At 36.5% G+C, this 25,939-nt stretch overlaps 1 protein-coding gene across 4 annotated transcripts in view; it reads right to left on the bottom strand.

Annotated features, from left to right (window-relative positions):
• Positions 1 to 25,939, bottom strand: part of PPP1R9A (protein phosphatase 1 regulatory subunit 9A) — a 333,750-nt gene that overhangs the window by 92,474 nt on the left and 215,337 nt on the right. The gene's annotated exons all lie outside the window — the stretch shown is intronic.

The following is a 25,939-nucleotide window of genomic DNA, read 5'->3' as shown; positions in this document are numbered from 1 at the left end:
TGAGTAAATAAGAAGGAGGCATTGACTTTTTGCTAAGTTACTATGACTCTAAAGGTAAAAAAAAAAGAAGAGAAAAAAATGTGTTTTTTTTTTTTGGTCTGTGTTTTTAAAACGAAAAACTGAAACAAAGGAGAGGTCAATCAGTTCACTAAGTTTGGAAAAAGATGCTGTGAGGAAGGATGTGGCCTCAAGACATACTCAAGGGGAAATACCTGTCAATACAATTCCTGTAAGAAAAAATACATAAAGAGAAAATCACGGAAGACATTTACATATTGCCATCTAGTCATTTATGATACATCCTCATTGATACTATGTTTCTTATTCAACAAATTAATACTCACTTTTTAAAATCTTTCCACACTAATATATGGCTCTATCTTTCTAAAAATACAAATAGTATGTCTCCATAATATAGTTTCCATATATTATTTAACTTCATTATTTTGGTTAGTAACTGTTTAATCTTGCTTATATACTGAACTGATGTTTTCCTCTGATTGGACTTCTCAGGTGGCTCAGTGATAAAGAATCTGCCTGCAATGCAGGAGACACAGGAGATGTAGGTTCAATCCTTGGATTCGGAAGATCCTATGTAGGAGGAAGTGGCAACACACTCCAGCATTATTGCCTGAAAAATTCCATGGACAGAGGAGCCTGGCAGGCTACAGTCCATGGGGTTTCACAGAGTTGGACATGACTGAGCAACTAACACTTCTGATTACAATATTTTGCTATTTTCAATTACAATTTTAAAAGAAATACTCTACCATTTTCTGCACAAATACACTAAAAGTCAAAATTTTTATACTTGGATGTTAGTAATTAAGCATATTTTTAGAGTTATTTTTATGTTGTTTCAAATAAGACTGTGAAAGTATGCTTCAGTGTTCATTTATCATCCAAGGCATTTTTCTCTGGGAAATTAATTATTGAGTTGTAGTCATTTTCTATATATTCTGGATACATATATGTTAGGTAGTTAGAATAGGAAAAAGGAGTCCAAAATAGTGATGGAAAAAAGACAAAGAAAGGGAAAAGCCGGGAAAAACAGAACAAAGGAAGGACTAAGAACCTGAGTGAGAACCTTAGATGAAGCAAACAGCCCTCCTGGCTAGCCCAGTTTATATCGGACAGGCTCAGGGGGAGGAGGAAAACATATAAAAAGGGGAGCAAAATTAAGCCGCTGGCTTCTCTTCTCTTCACTTCTTTTGGGCTGGCCTGCCCTCATACCTCAAGGATGTATTTTCCTTTGCTTGCCGAATAAAACTGAGCGGTAACACTAGTCCATTGCTTCAAATTTTTGCTGCAGTGAGACAGAACCAAGGAAATTACACACTTCCCTGACATATATATGTATTATCGATACACACAGATATACACACACAAATCATATATGCATATGATTTATTATATTCTCTCAATGTGGCTTGCCTTTTAATTTTCCTGTCTTTCAAGGAAGTCCAAATTATTCTTTTTTAAAAGATTGTGATTTGTGCTTCCTACCTAAGAAATCTGCCTGATTTAATATTACAAAGATTTTCTCTGGTTAGGTTTATGCAAATGTAATTTCTGTTTCAGGTGGTGAATTTTAGATCATTATAACTAGGCTCAAACACATTTTTATTAATCAAATAGGAATGGTTACAATCAACACAATTTTTCCAGTGAGAAATAAGTTTATCCCTGTGGCATAAAAATCTGTAGCTGGGGATTCAAAGAACTCTTGGAATGCATTTTCTAGATCCTGCTGGTTGTGGAAAGCATTTTCCCTGCAAAAAGTGTCAAGATGCTTGAAGAAATGGTAGTCGGTTGGTGAGAGGTGAATATGCTGGAGGAGGCAAAACTTCATACTTCAATTTGTTCAAGTTTTTAACATGTGGTTGGACATTGTCATTGGGAAGAACTGGGCTCGTTCTGTTGAACAATGCCAGCTGCAGGGGCTGCAGTTTTTGGTGCATCTTATCAATTTGCTGAGCATAATTCTCAGATGTAATAGTTTCACAGGGATTCAGAAAGCTGTAGTGGATCAGACCAGCAAGAAACCACCAAACAGTAACCATAATCTTTTTTGGTGCAAGTTGGCTTTGGGAAGTGCTTCGGGCTTCTTCTCGGTCCAACCATCGAGGTGGTCATCACCAGTTGTATACAATCCACTTTTTGTTGCATTTTGCAATCTGATTGAGAAATGGTTCATTGTTTTTGCACAGAATAAGAGAAGAAGACACTTCAAATTGAAAATTTTTTTGATTCCTGGTCAGCTAATGAGGCATCCACTTTTCGAGCTTCTGTACCTTTCCAATTTGCTTCAAATGCTGAATGACTGTAAAATGGTCAATGCTGAGTTCTTAGGCAACTGTAAGAGGATCCGCTTTAATGATGACTCTCAATTGTCACTGTCAACTTCCGATGGCCAGCAATTATGCTCACCTTTAAGGCTCCTGTCTCCTTTGCAAGACTTCTTAAACCACCACTGCACCGTACTACGTTAGAAGTTCCTGAGCCAAATGCATTCTTGATGTTGCAAGTTGTCTCTGATGTTTCACGACCCATTTTGAACTCAAATAAGAAAATTGCTCAAATCTGCTTTTTGTCTAACATCATTTCCATAGTCTAAAATAAACAGAAAATAAACAGCAAGTAAAGACTCTTAAGAGTCCCTTAGACAGCAAGGAGATCAAACCAGTCAATCATAATGGGAATCAACCCTGAAGGACTGATGCTAAAGCTCCAATACTTCGGCCACCTGATGCAAAGACCTGACTCATTGGAAAAGACCCTGATGCTGGGAAAGACTGAAGGCAGGAGGAGAAGGTGACGACAGAGGATGAGATGGCTGAATGGCATCACTGACTCAATGGACTTGAGTTTAAGCAAGCTCTGGGAGATGGTGAAGGACATGGAAGCCAGGTGTGCGGCAGTCCATGGGGTCACAAAGAGTTGGACACAACTTAGCAACTGAACAAGTCACTAGCAAAAAAACATAAAGCAAGAAATGTGCATTAAAACGATATATAACATAACCACATTTATTTATAATATATTCCAATATCAAATGGCAAATTTCAGCAATGCAAAAACCAGTTACTTTTGTCCCAACCTAATAGTTTCCTTCTTAAAGTGTTCATGTTTTGATTTTATATCACATAGGTGAAATCTTTCAAATTTATTTTCATGCATGATGTTTGGTAAAGGGGGGCTCAATATTTTCCAAATGGGTAGCCAGTTGTTTCAATACCATGTTTTGAAAAGACTATTCGTTACCACCACTGAATTATTCAGGCACATTTGCTGAAAATAAATTGACCGTGTACTTGTGTGCTGACTTCTGAACTTTTCAATCTTTCGCATTGATGTTTCTATCCCTGTGCCAATACCACACTGCCTTGACTGCAATATACTTAATCTTGAAACTAATGCTGTGAGTTATCCAATTATGTATGCCCTTCTCAAAATTACTGACCATTCTAAGTTATCTAAATAGCTATATAAATTTTAAAACTAGCTTACCAGTTTCATTTAAAAAGCACACTGATGTTTGATTTGGGATTGCTTTGAATCTATAGATCAATTTGTGGATCAATTCTAATAATATAAAATTGTCTGATCCATGAACATAGTAATTCTCTACATTTATTTTTAATTATTTCTATTGAAATAAAGTTGACAATACTATGTAACAATATTATGTTAGTTACAGGTGACTTACATAATGATTTGATACTTGCATACATTATGAAAGATCATCCTAAGTCTAGTAACCGTCTGTCCCCACACAGATTTACTACACTATTACTGACCATATTCCTTATTCTGTATATTATACCTTGACTTCCTTAACATATAACTAGAGATTTGAATTTCTTTTTTTAATTTAAATTTATTTAATTTAATTGGAGGCTAATTACTTTACAATATCATATTGGTTTTGCCATACATCAACATGAATCTGCCATGAGTGTACACGTGTTCCCATCCTGAATCCCCCTCCCACCTCCCTCCCCGTACCATCCCTCTGGGTCATCCCAGTGCACCAGCCCCAGGCATCCTGTATCCTGCATCGAACCTAGACTGGCGATTCATTCCTTATATGACATTATACATGTTTCAATGCCATTCTCCCAAATCATCCCACCCTCTCCGTCTCCCATAGAGTCCAAAAGAATTTCTTTTTAAAAAAAATAGTTTTACTTTTCTTTTTTTCTAATTTATTTTTTATTGAAGGATAATTGTTTTACAGAATTTTGTCAAACCTCAACATGAATCATCCATAGGTATACATATAACCCCTCCCTTCTAAATCTCCCTCCCATCTCTCACCCCATCCCACTCCTCTAGATTGAAACAGAGCTGCTGTTTGAATTTCCTGAGCCATACAGCAAATTCCCGTTGGCTATCCATTTTACATATGGTAATGTGAGTTTCCATGGTACTTTTTACATACAGCTCACCCTCGCTTCCCCTCATCCCATGTCCATAAACCTATTCTCTATGTCTGTTTCTCCACTACTGTCCTGTAAATAAATTATTCAGTACCATTTTTCTAGATTCCACATATACGTGTTAGAGAATGTGTTTATCTTTCTCTTTCTGACTCAATTCACTCTGTATAATAGGTTCTAGGTTCATCCACCTCATTAGAACTGACTCAAATGCATTTCTTTTTATGGCTAAGTAATATTCCATTGTGTACATGTAGCGCTTCTTTATCCATTCATCTGTCAATGAACATCTAGGTTGCTTCCATGTTCTAGCTATTGTAAACAGTGCTGCAATGAACAACGGGATACATGTGTCTTTTTTGATTTTGGTTTTCTCAGGTTATATGCCTAGGAGTGGCATTGCTGAGTCATACTGAGGTTTTATTCCTGTTTTTCTAAGGACTTTCCATACCATCTTTCATAGAGGCTGTACAATTTACATTCTTACCAACAGTGCAAGAGCGCTCCATTTGCTCCACATCCTCTCCAGCATTTATTGTTTGTAGTCTTTTTGATCATGGCCATTCTGACTTGTTGGAGGTGATATCTCATTGTAGTTTTGATTTGCATTTCTCTAATAATGAACGATGTTGAGCATATTTTCATAAGTTTGATAGGCATCTGTATGTCTTCTTTGGAGAAATGTTTAAGTCTTTTTCCCACTTTTTGATTGAGTTGTATGTATATTTTGGAAATTACTCCTTTGTCAGTTGTTTCATTTGCTATTATTTTCTCCCATTCTGAGGGCTGTCTTTTCACCTGGCTTATAGTTTCCTTTGCTGTGCAAAAGCTTTTAAGTTTAATCAGTCTCACTTGTTTACTTTTGTTTTTATTTCTATTACTCTAGGAGGTGGGTCATAGAGGATCTTGCTTTGATTTATGACATCAAATGTTTTGCCTATGTTTAAGAGTTTTATAGTTTCTGGTCTTGCATTTAGGTCTTTAATCCATTTTGAGTTATCTTTGTGTATGGTGTTAGGAAGTGTTCGAATTTCATTCTTTTACATGCAGCTGTCCAGTTTTCCCAGCATCATTTCTTAAAGAGGCAATCTTTGCCCCATGGTATAATTCTTGCCTCTTGTCAAAAAAAAGGTACCCATAGGTGCGTGGGTTTACTTCTGGGCTTTCCATCTTGTTCCATTGGTCAATATTTCTGTTTCTTTGGCAGTACCATACTGCCTTGATGACTGTAGTTTTCTAGTATAATCTGAAGTCAGGAAGGTTGTTTCCTCCGGCTCCATTCTTCTTTCTCAGGATTGCTTAGGCTATTCAGGGTCTTTTGTGTTTCCATATGAATAGTGAAATTTTTTGTTCCAGTTCTGTGAAAACTGCCATTGGTAATTTGATAGGGATCTCACTAAATCTGTGGATTGTGTTTGGTAGTATTGTCATTTTCACAGTATTGATTCTTCCTACCCAGGAACATGGGATATCTCTCCATCTGTTTCTGTTGTCTTTGATTTCTTTCATTAGTGTCTTATAGTTTTCTGTGTACAGTTCTTTTGTCTCCTGAGGTAAGTTTATTCCTAGATATTTCTTTTTCTTGGAATGGTGAATGGGATTGGTTCCTTAATTTCTCTTTCTGATTTTTCATTGTTAGTATATAGAAATGCAAGTGATTTCTGTGCATTGATTTTGTATCCTGCAACTTTGCTGTATTCACTGATTAGCTCTAGTAATTTTCTGATACTATCTTTAGGGTTTTCTATATACAATATCATGTCATCTGCAAAACAGTGAGAACTTTACTTCTTCTTCTCCGATCTGGATTCCTTTTCTTTCTTTTCCTTTTCTGATGGCTGTAGCTAGGACTTCTAGAACTATGTTGAATAATAATGTTGAAAGTTGACACCCTTCTCTTGTTCCTGATCTTAGGTGGAATGCTTTCAGTTTTTCACCATTGAGAATAATGTTTGCTGTAGGCTTATCATATATGGCCTTTACTATGATGAGGTAGGTCCCTTCTATGCCCATTTTGTGAAGCATTTTAATCATAAATGGGTCCTGAATTTTGTCCAAGGCTTTTTCTGCATCTATTGAGATGATCATATGGTTTTTATCTTTCAATTTGTTAATATGGTGCATCACATGGATTGATTTGGGTACACTGAAGAATCCTTGCATCCCTGGAATAAACCCAGCTTGCTCATGGTGTATGAGCTTTTTGATGTGTTGCTGAACTCTGTTGAAATTCTGTTGAGGATTTTTGCATCTATGTTCATTAGTGACATGGCCTGTAGTTTTCTTTTTTGTCTGCTGTTTTTGTCTGGTTTTGGTATCAGAGTGATGGTGGCCTCGTAGAATGAGTTTGGAAGTGTTCCTTCCTCTGCAATTTTTTGAGAGTTTTAAAAGGATAGGCATTAGCTCTTTTCTAAATGTTTGATAGAGTTGTCCTGTGAAGCCATCTGGTGCTGGGCTGTTGTTTTTTGGGAGATGTTTGATCATAGCTTCAATTTCAGTGCTTCTAATTGGGTTGCTCATAATTTCTATTTCTTACTGGGTTCAGTCTTGGAAGACTGCACTTGTCTAAGAATCTGTCCATTTCTTCCAGGTTACCCATTCTATTGCCATACAGTTGTTCGTAATAGTCTCTTATAATTCTTTGTATTTTTACAGTGTTTGTTGTATCCTCTCCTTTTTCACTTCTGGTTTTGTTGATTTGATGCTTCTCTCTTTTTTTCTCGATAAGCCTGGCTAAAGGCTTACAAACTTTATCTTCTCAAAGAACCAGCTTTAAGTTTTATTACTCTTTACTATTGTTTCTTTCTTTTCTTTTTCATTTATTCTGCTTGGATCTTTATGATTTCTTTCCTTCTACTAATTTTGGGGTGTTTTTTTCCTTCTCCTTCCAGTTTAGGTGTAAAGTTAGATGGTCTACTTGATGCTTTTCTTGTCTCTGAAGGCAGGATTGTATTGACATAAACATCCCTCTTAGGAATGCTTTTGCTGCATCCCATAGGTTTTGAGTTGTCATGTTTTCATTGTCATTTGTTTCTAGGTGTTTTATTTCCCTTTTGATTTCTTCAGTAATGTGTTGGTTATTTAGAAACGTGTTGTTTAATTTCCATGTGTTTGTGTTTCTTTCAGTTTTTTTCTTGTAATTGAAATCTAGTCTATAGCATTTTGGTTGAGAGAAGATGCCTGATATGATTTCAATTTTCTTAAATTTACTGAGGTTTCATTTGTGACCCAAGATGAGGTCTATCCTGGAGAATGTTTCATGTGCACTTGAGAAGAAGGTGTTTTCCTCTGCATTTGGATAGAATATCCTGAAGATATCAATGAGATCCATCTTATCTAATGTATCATTTAACTTGTGTTTCCTTATTAATTTTCTGTTTTGATGATCTGTCCATAGGTGTGAGTGGGGTGTTAAAAGTCTCCTGCTATTATTGTGTTACTGTCAATTTCTCCTTTTATGTCTGTTAGTGATCGTCTTATGTATTGAGGTGCTCCTATGTTGGGTGCATATAGATATTTACAATTGTTATGTCTTCCTCCTGGACTGATCCCTTGATCATTACGTAGTGTCCTTCCTTATCTCGTGTAACATTCTTTATTTTAAGGTCTATTTTGTCTGATATGAGGATTGCTACTCCAGCTTTGCTTTGCTTCCCATTTGCATGGAATATATTTTTCCATCCTCTCACTTTCAGTCTATATGTGCTGTGAGGTCTGTAGTGGGTTTCTTTTAGACAGTATATATGGGTCTTGTTTTTGTATCCATTCAGCCAGTCTGTGTCTTTTAGTTGGAGCATTTAATCCATTTACATTTAAAGTGATTACTGAAAAATATGTTCCTACTGCCATTGCCAACATCTGCTGGATCATGGAAAAAGCAAGAGAGTTCCAGAAAAACATCTATTTCTGCTTTACTGACTATGCCAAAGCCTTTGACTGTGTGGATCACAATAAGCTGTGGAAAATTCTGAAAGAGATGGGAATACAAGACCACCTGACCTGCCTCTTGAGAAATCTGTATGCAGGTCAGGAAGCAGGTCAGACCTGGACATGGAACAACAGACTGGTTCCAAATAGGAAGAGGAGTCCGTCAAGGCTGTATATTGTCACCCTGCTTAATTAACTTATATGCAGAGTACATCATGAGAACGCTGGACTGGAAGAAGCACAAGCTGGAATCAAGATTGACGGGAGAAATATCAATAACCTCAGACATGCATATGACACCACCCTTATAGCAGAAAGTAAAGAGGAGCTAAAAAGCCTCTTGATGAAAGTGAAAGGGGAGAGCGAAAAAGTTGGCGTAAAGCTCAACATTCAGAAAACGAAGATCATGGCATCCGGTCCCATCACTTCATGGGAAATAGATGGGGAAACAGTGGAAACACTGTCAGACTTTATTTTTTGGGGCTCTAAAATCACTGCAGATGGTGACTGCAGCCATGAAATTAAAAGACGTTTACTCCTTGGAAGAAAAGTTATGACCAACCTAGACAGCATATTCAAAAGCAGAGACATTACTTTGCCAACTAAGGTCCGTCTAGTCAAGGCTATGGTTTTTCCTGTGGTCATGTATGGATGTGAGAGTTGGACTGTGAAGAAGGCTGAGTGCCGAAGAATTGATGATTTTGAACTGTGGTGTTGGAGAAGACTCTTGAGAGTCCCTTGGACTGCAAGGAGATCCAACCAGTCCATTCTGAAGGAGACCAGTCCTGGGATTTCGTTGGAAGGAATGATGCTAAAGCTGACACTCCAGTACTTTGGCCACCTCATGAGAAGAGTTGACTCATTGGAAAAAACTCTTGATGCTGGGAGGGATTGGGGGCAGGAGGAGAAGGGGACGACAGAGGATGAGATGGCTGGATGGCATCATGGACTTGATGGACGTGAGTCTGAGTGAACTCCGGGAGATGGTGATGACCATGGAGGCCTGGCGTGCTGCGATTCATGGGGTCGCAAAGAGTCGGACACGACTGAGCGACTGAACTGAACTGAACTGAACTGCCATTTTCTTAATCGTTTGGGTTTGATTTTGTAGATCTTTTTTCTTCTCTTGTATTTCTTGGCTATATAAGTCCCTTTGACATTTGTTGTAAAGCTGGTTATGGGGTACTGAATTTTCTTAACTTTTGCTTGTCTGAAAAGCTTTTGATTTCTCCATTAATTTTGAATGAGATTCTTGTGGAGTACAGTAGATTTTTTCCCTTTCAATACTTTAAATATATCCTGCCAGTCCCTTCTGGCCTGCAGAGTTTCTGCTGAAAGATCAGCTGTTAAGCATATGGGGTTTTCCTTGTATGTTACTTGTTACTTCTCCCTTGCTGCTTTTAATATTCTTTTTTTGTGTTTAGTCTTTGTTAGTTTGATTAGCATGTGTGTTGGCATGTTTCTCCTTGGTCTTATCCTGTATGGGACTCTCTGTGCCTCTTGAACTTGATTGACTATTTCCTTTTCCATGTTGGGGAAATTTTCAACTATAATCTCTTCAAAAATTTTCTCATACCCTTTCTTTTTCTCTTCTTCTTCTGGGACCCCTATAAGTCGAATGTGGGTGTGTTTGATACTGTCCCAGAGGTCTCTGAGACTATCCTCAGTTCTTTTCATTCTTTTTACTTTATTTCTGCTCTTCAGAATTTATTTCCAACATTTTATCTTCCAGCTCACTGATTCATTTTTCTGCTTCAGATATTCTGCTAGTGATTCCTTCTACAGTATTTTTAATTTCAGTAATTGTCTTGTTTTTCTCTGTATGTTTATTTTTTAATTCTTCTAGGTCTTTGTTAATTGATTCTTGCATTATCTCCTTTTTGTTTTCAAGGTTTTTGATCATCTTTATTATCATTATTCTGAATTCTTTTTCAGGTAGTTTGCCTATTTCCTCTTCATTTATTTGGATTCTGTGTTTCTAGTTTCTTCCTTCATTTGTGTATTATTTTTCTGGCTCTTCATTATTTTTTTTCTAACTTATTGTGTTTGAGATCTCCCTTTCCCAGGCTCCAAGGCTGAATTCTGTCTTCCTTTTGGTTTCTGCCCTCCTAAGGCTGGTCCAGTGGTTTGTGTAAGCTTCCTACAGGGTGAGATTTGTGCTGACTTTTTGTTTGTTTCTCCTCTGATGGGCAAGGCGGAGTGAGGTGGTAATCCTGTCTGCTGATGGTTGGCTTTGTATTTTTGTTTTGTTTGTTGTTTGGAAGAGGCATACTTGACAGGGTGCTACTGGTGGCTGGGAGATGCCGGGTCTTGTATTCAAGTGGTCTCCTTTGCGTGAGTTCTCACTATCTGATCCTCCCTAGTTTTAGTTCTCTGGTAGTCTAGGGTCTTGGAGTCAGTGCTCCCACCCCAAAGACTCAGGGCTTGATCTCTGGTCAGGAATGAAGATTCCACAAGTGGTTTGTTATGGCATTAAGTGAGATTAAAACAAATATCCAAAAATGAGAAACCAAAGGTGAAACCCAGACAAATGGAAGTTACAAAATCAGGCAAATAATAATCAAAATAAGGAATATACACCATATACACATACACCCATGAGCAAAGTCAAAACAGTCCAACAAAAATAAAGTACAGTAGATTGGCCTGGAGAACAAAGTAAATAAAAAATTATATTTACTAGCTAAGAACAAAACTAACTTAAGTACAAACTGGAAAACAAAACTAACGCAAGGTGCCAAGTGTGGAATAAGCCAATGAAAACAAAACTAACAAATATGTTGAGAGGAAAGGAAATAAAGAAAAGAAAGAAAGCATAGATAAGTTAAACAGAGGTAGATGAATATTTATATACATTAAAGATTAACTTCAAGGGGAAGAGAACAGTAGGAAAGGCAGTGATAAATATAGAAAAAATGTAATAGGATTTAAAAAATTAAAAATTAAAATTATAAAAAAAAGAAGAAAAAAAAAAACAGAAGAAAGAAAAAAGGGACAAAGAAAAACCACAGAACTACAAAAGCCCAATGTAGTGGCAGAGATTTGTAACAACAATAAAAAGTGTGACTGAATATACATGAAATTTGCATTTCTTAAAACCTTCGGCTATTTAGCTATTTGTGTGTGTGTGTACCACTTTGTCTTTATCCTTTCACCTCATGTTGGACTCTTAGGTTGCTTCTATACCTAGGATATTGTGAATAAAGGTCCAGTGAACATTTGAGTGCATATATTTTTTTCAAATTATGGTTTTTATTTTCTTCAAATAAACACCCAGAAGTAAATTACTAAATCTTATTGCAGTTATATTTTTAATTTTCTGAGGAACTTCCATACTGTCTTCCATAGTGTCTGCACCAATTTACAATTCCACCAACAGTGCACAAGCATTCCCTTTTCTCCACATCCTCATTAACACTTATTCGTTGTCTATTTGATAACAGTTATTCTGATGTGGTATCTCATTGTAATTTTTACTTGCATGTCTCTGATGATTAGTGATGTTGAACATCTTTTCTTGTGGCTGTTCGCCATATGTCTTCTTTGGAAAAGTGTCTATTCAGGCCCCCTGGCCACTTTTAAATTGGGTTCTTTGTTATTTTGATGTTGAGTTCTTTGTATATTTTAGACTTTAATCTTTTGCAAATATCTTCTCCCATTCAGCTGCCTGCCTTTTCACTTTGCTGATAGCTTCCTTGACTGTGCAGAAGTTTTTTAGTTTAATGTGGTCCCATTTGTTTATTTTTGTTTTTGTTTCCCTTGTCTAAGGAGACATATTTCCCCAAAATTATACTGTTAGGACTGATGTCAGAGAGCATACAGCCTATGTTTTCTTCTAGGAGTTTTATGGCTTCAGGTCTTAAAGTCTTTAATCCATTTTGAGTTTATTTTTGTATATGGTATGAGAAAGTAGTCCAGTTTGGTTATTTTGCATGTCCAGTTATCACAACACCATTTATTGAAGAGGCTGTCTTTTCCCCATTTTATATGCTTGCCTCCTTGGATTAATTGACTATGATTATTTGCTGTAGTTGTGTGAAAAATGATTTTGGTGTTTTGATACTGATTACAGTCAATCTATAGATTGCCTAAGGAGTATTTTGACAATGTTAAGTCTTCCAATCCATAAGCATGGTATATATTTCCATTTGTTTATGTCATCTTCAGTTTCTTCCATCCATGTCTTACAGTTTTCTGAGTACAAGTCTTGTATTGCTTTAGTTAGATTTATTCCCAGGTGGTGGCTCACATATAAAAGAATCTGCCTGCAATGCAGGAGACCCAGGTTCAATCTGGGTTAGGAAGGTCCCCTGGAGCATTCCATGGACAGAGGTGGCTGCGAGGCTACAGTTCATGGGGCCACAGAGAATGAGACATGACTGCGTGACTAACACTTCATTCACAGGCATTTTACTCTTTAGGATACAATTGTAAATTGGGTTGTTTTCCTAATTTCTCTTTCTGATGTTTTGTTGTCAGTGTATAGAATCATAGAAAATTTTGGATATTAATTTTGAGGCCTGTCACTTTCCTGAATTCATTCGTTAGTTTTAAGTTTTTTTGATGGCGACTTTAGGATTTTCTATATATAGTATCGGAGAAGGAAATGGTAATCCACTTCAGTATTCTTCCCTGGAGCACTCCATGGACAGATGAGCCTGGCAGGCTACAGTCCACTGCATCACAAAGAGTTGGACACAACTGAGCGACTAACACTACTACTCTACTCCGACTACTACTATATAGAATCAGGTCATCACAAACAATGATAGTTTTAATTCTTCCGTTTCAATTTGGATTCCTTCTATTTATTTTTCTTATTTGACTGCTGTGGCTAGGACTTACAATACTATATTAAATAAAGTGGCAATAATCGGCATCCTTGTTTTGATCCTGATCCTAGTAGAAATTCTTTCAGCTTTTCACCATCGGGTATGACGTTGGCTGTCATATATGTCTCTTATTATGTTGTGCTAAGTTTCCTCTCTATTGTTTATCATAAATGCATGTTGAGTTTTGCTAAAAGTTTTTCTACATCTATTGAGATAATAAATTTTTTTTCAATTTGCTAATGTTATGACATTGATTTTTGGATACCACACTATACTTGCACCATTGGGATAAATTCCACCTGATCATGTTATTATATATTCATTTTAATGTACTGTTGAATTCGGTTTGCTTATATTTTGTTGAAAATTGTTACATCTAGCTTTATCAGTGATATTGACCTTGATTCTCTTTTTTGTGTAGTAATTCCATCTGGTTTTAGTATCAGGGTGATGTTGACCTCATAGAATGAGTTCAGACGCACTCCTTTCCCTTCAGATTTTTGAAGGAGCTTGAGAAGGACAGATTTCAGTTATCCTTTAAATGTTTGGTAGAACTCACTGGTGAGGCCATTTAGTCCTGGACTTTTATTTGGGTGGGGTGGGGGGGTGGGTTTTTAAATTAGTGATTCAGTGTCATTACTGGTAATCAGTTTGTTCATATTTCCTATTTCTTCCTCAATCAATCTTTGGAACTGTATATTTCTAGGAATTTATTCATTTCTTCTAGGTTGTCTTTTACAACCTAGAAGGTATGTAACGGTTCATAGTAATTTCTTATGTTTCTTTGCATTTCAATGGTGTCAGTTTTAACTTCTTTTTTACTATTGATTTTATTTAGGCCCATGATGAGTCTGGCTAAGGTTTACCAACTTTGTTTGTCTTGTTAAGAACCAGGTCTTAGTTTCATTGATCTTTTCTTTCTTTAAGTCTCTATTTCATTTACTTTTTCTCTGATTTTTATGATTTCTTTCCTTCTACTAACTTCGAGTTTTGATTGTCCCTCCTTTTCTAGTTCCTTTAGGTATAAGGTTTGATTATTTATTTGAGATTTTTTTCTGTCTCCTGAAGTAATCTGGTATCACTGTAAACTTTCCTCTTAGAACTGCTTTTATTATGTTCCATAGATACCGATCATTGTGTTTCCATTTTTATTGGTCTCCAACACTGTTTCAATTCCTTCGTTGATTCCTTCAGTAACCCATTGGTTGTTTAGTAGCATATTGTTTAGCTTCCACGTTTGTGTTTTTTGCCGGTTTTCTTCCTCCTTATAGCAGTGGTCTCATTAGCACTGTTGTAGAATAAGATACTTGATGTGATTTCAATCTTCTTAAATTTCATGAGACTTATGAAATCCATGTGGTCTAATCTGTCATTTAGGAGCAGTGTTTCCATATTGATTTTCTGTCTACAAGATCTGCCTGTTGATATAAGTGGCCTGTTAAAGTCCCCTACTATTATCGTATCACTCTCAATCTCTCCCTTTGTGTTTGTTAACATGAACTGTATGCATTTAGGTTCTCCTATGTTGGGTATACACATATTTGCAATTGTTAATTTTCTTGTTGATTTGATCCCTTTATCATTATGTGATGTCCTTCTTTATCTCTTACTGCAGTCTTTGTTTTAAAGTCTGTCTTATCTAAGTACTGCCCAGCTTTCTTTTTGTTTCCATTTGCATGTAAAACCTCTTTCCCGCCCTTTGTTTTCAGTCTCTGTGTGTCTTTAGATCTGAAATGACTCTCATCCAGGCAGCATACCTTGTTTTTACTCCATTCAGCCTCTCTATGTATTTTGATTGGACCATTTAATCCATTCACATTTCAAGTAACTGTTGATAGGTATGTACTTATTTCACTGTGTTTACTGTTTTGGGGGTTTTGTAGTTCTTTTTGTTTCTTCTTTTACTCTCTTTCCTTGTGATTTGACAACTGTCTTCAATATTACGACTGGATTACTTTCTCTTTTCTTGCATGTGTGTGTATCTATTATAGGTTTCTGACTTGTGATTACCAGGAGGTTCATCTTTAACACCAATGCATATGTGTTTATTATAAGTTAGTGATCTCAAGTTCAACTATATTCTAACAACCCTGCATTTTTACTCCTCCAAATCATAACTTTCTTGTTAACATATTTTACTTCTTTTTTGGGTTTTGTGTCCCTTAGTTATTGTAGATGTTGATGCTTTTACTTCTGACTTCTAACTCTACTACTAACTTTATACATGGCTGATACTACTTTTACTGTGTGTCTGCCTGTTTCTTTTGTAATTTAAATGTTTCTAGTTGTGTTTCTATTTTTGTCTTTTCTCCTTAGAGAAGTCTTTTTAACATTTCTTTTAAAGCTGATTTAGCCGTCTGAAAATTTTCAGCTTTTGCTTATCTATAAAATTCTATTTCCCCTTCAAATCTTAGTAATAACCTTCCTGAGTATTCTTGGTTGTAGGTTTTTTCCTTTCATCACTTTAAATACATGGTACCACTCACTTCTGCCTAAAAAGTTTCTGCTGAAAAGTAAGCTAACAGTCATAAAGGAGTTCACTTATATGTAACTGGCTGACTTTCTCTGTTGCTTTCAAGACTCTGTACCTTTAATTTATGCCCTTCTAAGTATTATAATCTGTCTTGGTGTGGGTCTCATTGGGTTCATCTTGTTTGGATACTCTGTACTCCCTGGGTCCGGGTGTCTGTTCCTTTCCAAGGTTATGGATCTTTTCAGCTTTCATTTTTTCAAGTAAATTCTCTGCTCCTTTCTCTCTTCTCCATCTGGGCCCCTATATGCTTGATGTTGTCCCAGAGGTCTCTTAAATTCTTTTTTCTGCTCAATCTACGTGATATACATTACGCTGTTTTCCAGTTCACTGATCTATCTGCATTTACTTAAATATCTTATGTTGAATTTTATATATATATATATAGATAGATAGATATCTTAATTCAGGCAGCAAATTTGGGTCACGTTATAGTTCCCAGTTAGTCACATCCATAACATCTTATAATACAGTATAATTTACAGTACAGATTTGTAATAATAGAATATCATCATGATAAGTGTGGTCCCAAGGGAAAGCACACAGAATTGAAACTAAGCTATTCTCTATGCCTTATTTCCCTCATGTGAAAATTAGTATCTACCTCATATGTCTAACAGAGTGACATAAGAATAAAATGTGGTATAGACATGAAAAGTCTTTAAGGCACTATTATAATGATAGACTCAAATTGAAGAAAGTAGGGAAAACCGCTAGCCCATTCAGGTATGACCTAAATCAAATCCCTTATGATTATACAGCAGAAGTGAGAAATAGATTTAAGGGCCTAGATCTGATAGATAGAGTGCTTGATGAACTATGGAATGAGGTTCATGACATTGTACAGGAGACAGGGATCAAGACCATCCCCATGGAAAAGAAATGCAAAAAAGCAAAATGGCTGTCTGGGGAGGCCTTACAAATAGCTGTGAAAAGAAGAGAGGTGAAAAGCAAAGGAGAAAAGGAAAGATATAAGCATCTGAATGCAAAGTTCCAGAGATTAGCAAGAAGAGATAAGAAAGACTTCCTCAGTGATCACTGCAAAGAAACAGAGGAAAACAACAGAATGGGAAAGACTAGAGATCTCTTCAAGAAAATCAGAGATACCAAGGGAACATTTCATGCAAAGATGGGCTCGATAAAGGACAGAAATGGTCTGGACCTAACAGAAGCAGAAGATATTAAGAAGAGATGGCAAGAACACACAGAAGAACTGTAACAAAAAAAAAATCTTCACAGCCCAGATAATCACGATGGTATGATCACTAATCTAGAGCCAGATATCCTGGAATGTGAAGTCAAGTGGGCCTTAGAAAGCATCACTATGAACAAAGCTAGTGGAGGTGATGGAATTCCAGTTGAGCTCTTTCAAATCCTGAAAGATGATGCTATGAAAGTGCTGCAATCAATATGTCAGCAAATTTGGAAAACTCAGCAGTGGCCACAGGACTGGAAAAGGTCAGTTTTCATTCCAATCCCAAAGAAAGGCAATGCCAAAGAATGCTCAAACTACCACACAATTGCACTCATCTCACAGGTTATCAAAGTAATGCTCAAAATTCTCCAAGTCAGGCTTCAGCAATACGAGAACCGTGAAATTCCAGATGTTCAAGCTGGTTTTAGAAAAGGCACAGGAACCAGAGATCGAATTGCCAACGTCTGCTGGATCATGGAAAAAGCAAGAGAGTTCCAGAAAAACATCGATTTCTGCTTTATTGACTATGCCAAAGCCTTTGACTGTGTGGATCACCACAAACTGTGGAAAATTCTGAGAGAGATGGGAATACCAGACCACCTGACCTGCCTCTTGATAAACCTGTATGCAGGTCAGGAAGCAACAGTTAGAACTGGACATGGAACAACAGACTGGTTCCAAATAGGAAAAGGAGTGCGTCAAGGCTGTATACTGTCACCCTGCTTATTTAACTTCTATGCGGAGTACATCATGAGAAATGCTGGGCTGGAAGAAACACAAGCTGGAATCAAGATTGCCAGGAGAAATATCAATAACCTCAGATATGCAGATGACACCACCCTTATGGCAGAAATGAAAGTGAAAGAGGAGAGTGAAAAAGTTGGCTTAAAGCTCAACATTCAGAAAATGAAGATCATGGCATCTGGTCCCATCACTTCATGGGAAATAGATGGGGAAACAGTAGAAACAGTGTCAGATTTTATTTTGGGGGGCTCCAAAATTACTGTAGATGGTGATTGCAAGCAAGGTGAAAAGACAGCCTTCTGAATGGGAGAAAATAATAGCAAATGAAGCAACTGACAAACAGCTAATCTCAAAAATATACAAGCAACTCCTGCAGCTCAATTCCAGAAAAATAAACGACCCAATCAACAAATGGGCCAAAGAACTAAATAGACATTTCTCCAAAGAAGACATACAGATGGCTAACAAACACATGAAAAGATGCTCAACATCACTCATTATTAGAGAAATGCAAATCAAAACCACAATGAGGTACCATTTCACACCAGTCAGAATGGCAGCAATCCAAAAGTCTACAAGCAATAAATGCTGGAGAGGGTGTGGAGAAAAGGGAACCCTCTTACACTGTTGGTGGGAATGCAAACTAGTATAGCCACTATGGAGAACAGTGTGGAGATTCCTTAAAAAATTGCAAATAGAACTGCCTTATGACCCAGCAATCCCACTGCTGGGCATACACACCGAGGAAACCAGAATTGAAAGAGAATAGCCAGGACATAGAAACAACCTAGATGTCCATCAGCAGATGAATGGATAAGAAAGCGGTGGTACATATACACAATGGAGTATTACTCAGCCATTAAAAAGAATACATTTGAATCAGTTCTAATGAGGCAGATGAAACTGGAGCCTATTATACAGAGTGAAGTAAGCCAGAAAGAAAAACACCAATACAGTACACTAACACATATATATGGAATTTAGAAAGATGGTAATGATAATCCTGTATGTGAGACAGCGAAAGAGACACAGATATTTAGAACGGACTTTTGGACTCTGTGGGAGAGAGCAAGGGTGGGATGATTTGGGAGAATGGCACTGAAACATGTATACTATCATGTAAGAAACGAATCGCCAGTCTATGTTCAATACAGGATACAGGATGCTTGGGGCTGGTGCACGGGGATGATCCACAGAGATGATATGGGGAGGGTGATGGGAGGGGGTTTCAGGATTGGGAACTCATGTACACCTGTGGCTGATTCATGTCAATGTATGGCAAAACCAATACAGTATTGTAAAGCAAAAGAAAGTTAAAAAAAAAAAAAAAGGACGCTTACTCCTTGGAAGAAAAGTTATGACCAACCTCAATAGTATATTCACAAACAGAGACATTACTTTGCCAACTAAGGTCCGTCTAGTCAAGGCTATGGTTTTTCCAGTGGTCATGTATGGATGTGAGAGTTGGACTGTGAAGAAGGCTGAGTGCCAAAGAATTGATGTTTCTGAACTGTGGTGTTGGAGAAGACTCTTGAGAGTCCCTTGGACTGCAAGGAGATCCAACCAGTCCATTCTGAAGGAGATCAGCCCTGGGATTTCTTTGGAGGGAATGATGCTAAGGCTGAAACTCCAGTACTTTGGCCACCTCATGAGAAGAGTTGACTCATTGGAAAAGACTCTGATGCTGGAAGGGATTGGGGGCAGGAGGAGAAGGGGACGACAGAGGATGAGACAGCTGGATGGCATCACGGACTCGATGGACATGAGTCTGAGTGACCTCTGGGAGTTGGTGATGGACAGGGAGGCCTGGCGTGCTGCAGTTCATGGGGTCGCAAAGAGTCGGACACTGAGCGACTGAACTGTACTGAACTGAAATTGCTTCAGTCACATGTGACTCTTTGCAACCCCATGGACTGTAGCCCACCAGGCTCCTCTGTCCATAGGATTTTCCAGGCAAGAATACTGGAATGGCCTGCCATGCCCTCCTCCAGGAGATCTTTCCAATTCAGGGATCAAACCAGTGTCTTTTATGTCTTCTGCACTGGCAGGCAGATAAACTTTACCACTAGCACTACCTGGGAAGCCCATTATTATGATAAGACTAATAAAACTTTCTATTTGGAAAATGGGTAACATTCAAATTACCTTTCTATATATTTTAAACATTTGGCCCATTTTAAAACTGTCTTTATAAGTGTGTCCTATTGTATGTGTATAACCTAGCAGAGAAATTAGTAGAAAACACAAAATTTTAAATAAGGTTATTATTCAAGTATAGATTGAGAGTATGGACATACTGTGATAGTGTAATTTAGATTGAAAGTTTATATAAAAGAAAAGATTGGTTTTGATAGAACAAATACACTAAACCATAAACATGACTTATTGACTTAAGTGACCTTGAGTGTATCAGTATTTCTAAATCCTTAATTTCCAAACATGTACAATAAATGTAACATTAACAAACAAATATTATATAATCCATATAAAAAGCTTTACTAACTACCTGGTACCTAGAGAGTATTTAATAAATGTTTTATGTTGCCTTTATCTAGGTAATATATACATTTCTATATAGGATTGAATGCATTTCAAAATATAATATGTACACACTATCTAAATTACTTATTTGCGCTCACTAATTTTGAAAGAGAGGTTTTCCTAAACCAACCACAGGAAAAATGATGAAACACTGCACTGAATTGTGCTCTGAAAACCTTAATCTGAGCTGTGATTGAAACAGGAAAGTACGGATTATATAATCACTTTATATAGAATTTTAAAAATCATCAAAAATGATTGCCAGCAACCATCAGATTCTTGAAATACATGTGACCAAATTAACTGACATTTTTGTGCAATTATTATTTATATTTTAGACATTATCCCTGACTGAAATAACACATACTATCAAATCATCCTGTTTATAAATTTAAATTTAAGAGAAAAATGTTTTTCTTGTTACTTTCTAATTGTTTTCCTTGCTTCAATAAGGAATGATATGATTGTTTGCAATTCAGATATAAAGAATGAGGTAAAAAGAAAACTCTGTAATGTGACATTTAAATTAAAAATTAGGTATTTTCTAAGCTTATGACTGACAAACAATGGCAATATTAAAAACAAAATCTATTACTAGGGTTTATGTTTTTAGCAAAGCTTGTTTCTAGTGTTTAAAACAAGTGTAATGTTACAACATGAATTATTTCACAAAGAACTGCCCCCTCTCCCCTTTGAGGCTGAGATAAAATAAGAAAGGGAGATAAATCAGTTTTTCCTATTCTTTCCATCTATAATCAGAGACAGTAATGTCCATGTACTGTCCTATGGAGTTTAGATGATGAGATTATAAAGAACTCATTTGATTTGTTTATTGAATTTTCCAGTGAGCTGTCAAACAAAAACAAAACAACTATAAAATTCTATTTACAATTTGCTGAATTATAGTCATAAAGATCCTACATGTTTCCTGTGAATGATGTGAGAAGGTTATGTTGAAAGATGATGATTTGATGATTTATGAGTGTTCTCTTTTTCAGACATAAGCTATTCTCATAGAAGTAATATGTTAGTCAAATATGGCTCTTATTATGACATCAAAAAATTTAAATTATAATTGTGGAATTAAGCTAATCAAAAAAAGGAAAAGCTAAACTGGGATGTGAGAATTGGACCATAAAGAAGGCTGAGCACCAAAGAATTGATGCCTTCAAACTGTGGTGCAGTACAAGACTCTTCAGAGTCCCATGGACAGCAAGGAGATCAAACCAGTCAATCCTAAAGGAAAGCAACCCTAAATATTCATTGGAAGGACTGATGCTGAAGCTGAAGCTCCCAATACTTGAGCCATCTGATGCGAACAGCCAACTCACTGGAAAAGACCCTGATGCTGGGAAAGATTGAAAGCAAAAGGATAAGACAGTGGCAGAGGATGTGATGGTTGGATGGTATCACCACCTCAATGGACATGAATCTGAGCAAACTCGAGGTGACAGATGAGGACAGAGGAGCCTGGCATGCTGCAGTCTACGGGGTTGCGAAGAGTCAGATACGACTTAGCAAATGAACAACAACAAACCAGGATACAGTTATTAGTTCTTATAAAATCAATTCTTTCATTCAAATATTCTTTAAAAAAATATTTATTATATGCAGACCAAAATCTGTATTATCTTTAAAAAGCAAAATAAAAAACAGATGCATAAGACCAGCTATCATTTTACTTGAGCCTTGGATCACAGAATCACATGGTTCTTTTAAACATTTTGGTAAAAACTCACATGTTTTACATTTGATGACATTTTAAAGTATGAAGTTCATAACTTTTCAAATATTTGGCTTAATTCTACTGAGCAAGTGATGGCAAAAGTATACCCAGCCCCCTTCACTAAAATTTGCTGATTGTATTCACAAGTTGAAGTCCTGCACATCCAAGCTTTTACCTCTTGCTTATACTTGCAGATTGTTACATATTTTCCTTTCTATATTGGATCTAGATTAATATACTATATATTTACATTTAAAAATTTTATATTCAGCTATAAAATCTTTGCTATTAAAAGCCATATTTGAAAATTTTAACTTAATTGTAAGCATTAGTTCCTAGAAATTAATTTCCTATCTAACTCAATTCTGATTATATAGAACTTTATTTACACTATAGTTCAATGTCAAAAGAAGTAGTTGAATTATTTAAAAAACATTGCCTAACCCTAACATTAACCTATGTCAAGGACATATTTTTTAAAATGTTACATCCTTTCAAGAAATGACATTTCTCTGTTTAATAGTTAGCTCTGATGCCTCAAGTTTTTTTTGGGGGGGGGGTGGTAAACATTTTTAAAACTTTTAATTGGAGGATAATTGCTTTACAATGGTGTGTCGGTTTCTACCATATAACATCTTGAGCCTCCCTCCCACCCCTCTAGATCACTGGTCAGCCATGAAGAGGAAAAAGGATGAACCTGGACTACATATATACAGTCTATAACTATAACTCTGTTATATAGAGTGAAGTTAGTCAGAAAGAGAAAAAACAGCATATATTAATGCACATATATAGAATCTATTAATAGAAAAATGGTGCAGATGAACCTATTTGCAGGGCAGGAATCGTGGCTCAGGTTTAAACATTTACACACACAAATATTAAAAAGAATTTTTTTAATGTTAATTTGTATATAGTGACACCACAAAATGTCTCATTAAGCCAAAGTCTCCTTTAAGTAGTTTCCTGAAATCCCTACTGTCTTTAATATTCTATCACCAGTTGCTGACTATTTTTATGTATGAAAATGTTAGTCTCTCAGTTGTATCCAACTCTTTGTGACCCCATGGACTACAGCCCACCAGGCTCCTCTGTCCATAGACTGCTCCAGGAAAGAACACTGGAGTGGGTTGCCATTCCCTTCTCCAGGGGATCTTCCCAACCCAGGGATTGAACCTGGGTTTCCTGCATTGCAGGCAGATTCTTAACCATCTGAGCCAGCAAGGAAGCCCATTTTCACATATACAAGTGTAAAATTTTACTATCCATGGTCCCAACTTTAGAGTGGCTGCTCCCCTTATCTGAGGGAAAGGGCATGGTCTCACAAGTAAGGCAAATACAAAAGCTGCAGTAACTCACAATTTCCCTGACGTGACATGACCATGAACAGGACAGTGCTCTCACTGCCCTCCATTATTGATGACACTCCACCACAAAACCAAGGCTCTTTACAAAAGGGAAACTCTCCATTTCCCCTTGGGCTATCATGGAAACAAACATTCTTACCAAAGTGATGTTAATGAATTGAAAACATTTCAATATTCAATGCATTTCAAGTGGAAATCTCAAATACACAATGATATTAAGTAAAAAGTATTTTTTAAAGCTTTCATATTTAGAAATTATATGCCCAAGAGAGAACCCAAAATAAACATGAGCATGTCTATAAAAAGCTCACTTATCATTCACTTATATTTTCTTTTGAATATTTTAACCTGTTACAACAAGGACAGAGGAATATTTAAGAATCTCAGATTACTTTGTTTTCTATTGTCTGTGACTACAGTTTCTATAAAATCCTAACCTTCAGAAGTGTTTTATGGCTTAATGTCAAAAAGTAGTTAAATACATTCACTGGGGATAAAAGCATGATGAATGCATAGTGATTGAGGATAAGTAGCAGGTACTTGCCAGAAAGCATTTAAAATTTAATGTGAATGGTGCTGACAAGCAAACATTCAATTTATTAGAAATTTCTCATACAGAAGCACTATTTTTACTATAGCATCACTTTCCTATAACAGTTTCCTTTCAGCACAAAGAAGCCTGTCTGGAGTCAAAAACACTAGCTAATCTGTGTTCTGGGCTTCCCAGGTGGTACTAGTGGTAAAGACCCCCGCTTGCCAATGCAAGAGACATAAGATACACAGGTGTGATCCCTGGGTGGAGAAGATCCCCTGGAGGAGGGCACGGCAACCCACTCTTGCCTAGAGAAGCCCTTGGACAGAGAGCCTGGCAGGTTATAGTTCATAGGCTTGCAAAGAGTCAGACATGGCTGAAGCTACCTAGCACACATGCAATCCATGTTCCAGAGTTCATTCTTTCAAATGCTTTACAATTGTTACCATGTCTTTTAAATGTTTTCTGTTTTTTAGGCAAAAGTTTTTAGAATCTTTCATATATAGAAGGAAAAATATTTAGACCTCTCACCATCCAAAGGTCAGTCTTTCTTAAAATGTCTCAAGGTCTTTAGGGTTCTTCTTAAGGGACGGTATGCAACATTAACACATATTATGGAATAACATTAATCTGTCTGCCTATCCATCCATCTGTACAACTAGTTCTATCCAACTAGTTATTGATCACTACATAACAGGCAGCCTCTAAGCTGAATTCAAGTATTCTCTGTATTCTTACATTTTTGTCCTGTGGAATTCTCTCCCCTTGAGTGTGGGGTGCACTTGCTGGGCTACTTTTGTCACATAAAATACAGAACTGACGGAATGTCACTTCAGCAAAATGGAAAATGACAGACTGCATCTTGACTACTCCCTGATCACTCCCTCTGGGGAATCTAGTTTCCATGCTGTGATGAATCTCTGTAGAGAGGCTCTCACAGGAAAGCTGGGAAGTGGATCACAGAAACTGAGATAATAAGTTTGTTGTTCCAAGTCGATAAATTGGGGAGTAATATGTCATGCAACAATAGGTACACCAACTATGCCAGGCACATAGTAGTAAATAAGACAGTCAAGTCCCAATTAAAGCTATCGACCCAAAAACTTGATTTCCTAAAAGTTATGTTGCAAGTCCATGTTTGAATAAGGAAAATAGTCCAGACATAAAGAATTTTATATAGATATATATATTTTTCTAGTAAGAACGCAATAATAAAATACTTTTAAAATAAAAATATAAAGCACAATAAAATGTACATATTGCTAATGAAATTGACTGCCTTTCTTAAATAAACATGATCCTCCTTTATAAATCACCATCACTTCAATATAATTAGTTAGCATAGCACTTTTAAAGTTAACTCTATTATCACACATTTAAAAAATCAGTTTTACTGAGGTCAAATTTATTTACAACAAAATTTACCAACCTTAAATTGTATGATACGTTTTGATAAATATGTATACAGTTGTATAACAAGCACAACAGAGTACATTTTGTCACCTCACAAATGTTACCTTTTTCTTCAATGCATTTTAAATGGATTCAGGCAGTGTAAAGCCTTTTGTGTCTCGCTTTTTACTCAATATCAACAGTTTTCAGAGTCATACATGGTGTTAAATATTTTGGCATATACATTTATTTAATATATAAACAAATAAATATATATTCATTCCTTTCTACAGCTAAGAAATACTTCAGTGTATGGAATATAATATAATTTATAAATCCATTTATCAGTTAAAGGATATTTCAGTTCTTTCCAGTTTGGAGCTTTTGGAATGAAGCTCCTATGAAGGTGCGAGTGTGACCCTTTGGGTAGGTATTTGTTTTTATTGCTCTTGAGTAAATAGCCGGGAGTAGAACTGCTGGCTGGTACAAGTGTATGTTTAACTTTATAAGAACTTGCTAAACAGTTCTGCAAAGTGGTTGTGTTATTCTGAATTCCTGTCAACAATGAATGGATGTTAAAGTTGCTCCACATCCTCGTCAGTGCACAGTAGTATTGGTCTTTTAAATTTCAGCCATTCTAGTGAGTGTGTAGTTGTATTTCACTGTGGATTTAATCTGCATTTCCCCAATGATTAAGAGTTGAGCAGCATG

Source organism: Capricornis sumatraensis, chromosome 5, assembly GCF_032405125.1.
Source record: "Capricornis sumatraensis isolate serow.1 chromosome 5, serow.2, whole genome shotgun sequence".
Taxonomy (NCBI): Eukaryota; Metazoa; Chordata; class Mammalia; order Artiodactyla; family Bovidae; genus Capricornis; species Capricornis sumatraensis.
Note: the sequence above shows the minus strand (reverse complement) of the source record. Positions and strands in the feature narration are given on the sequence as shown.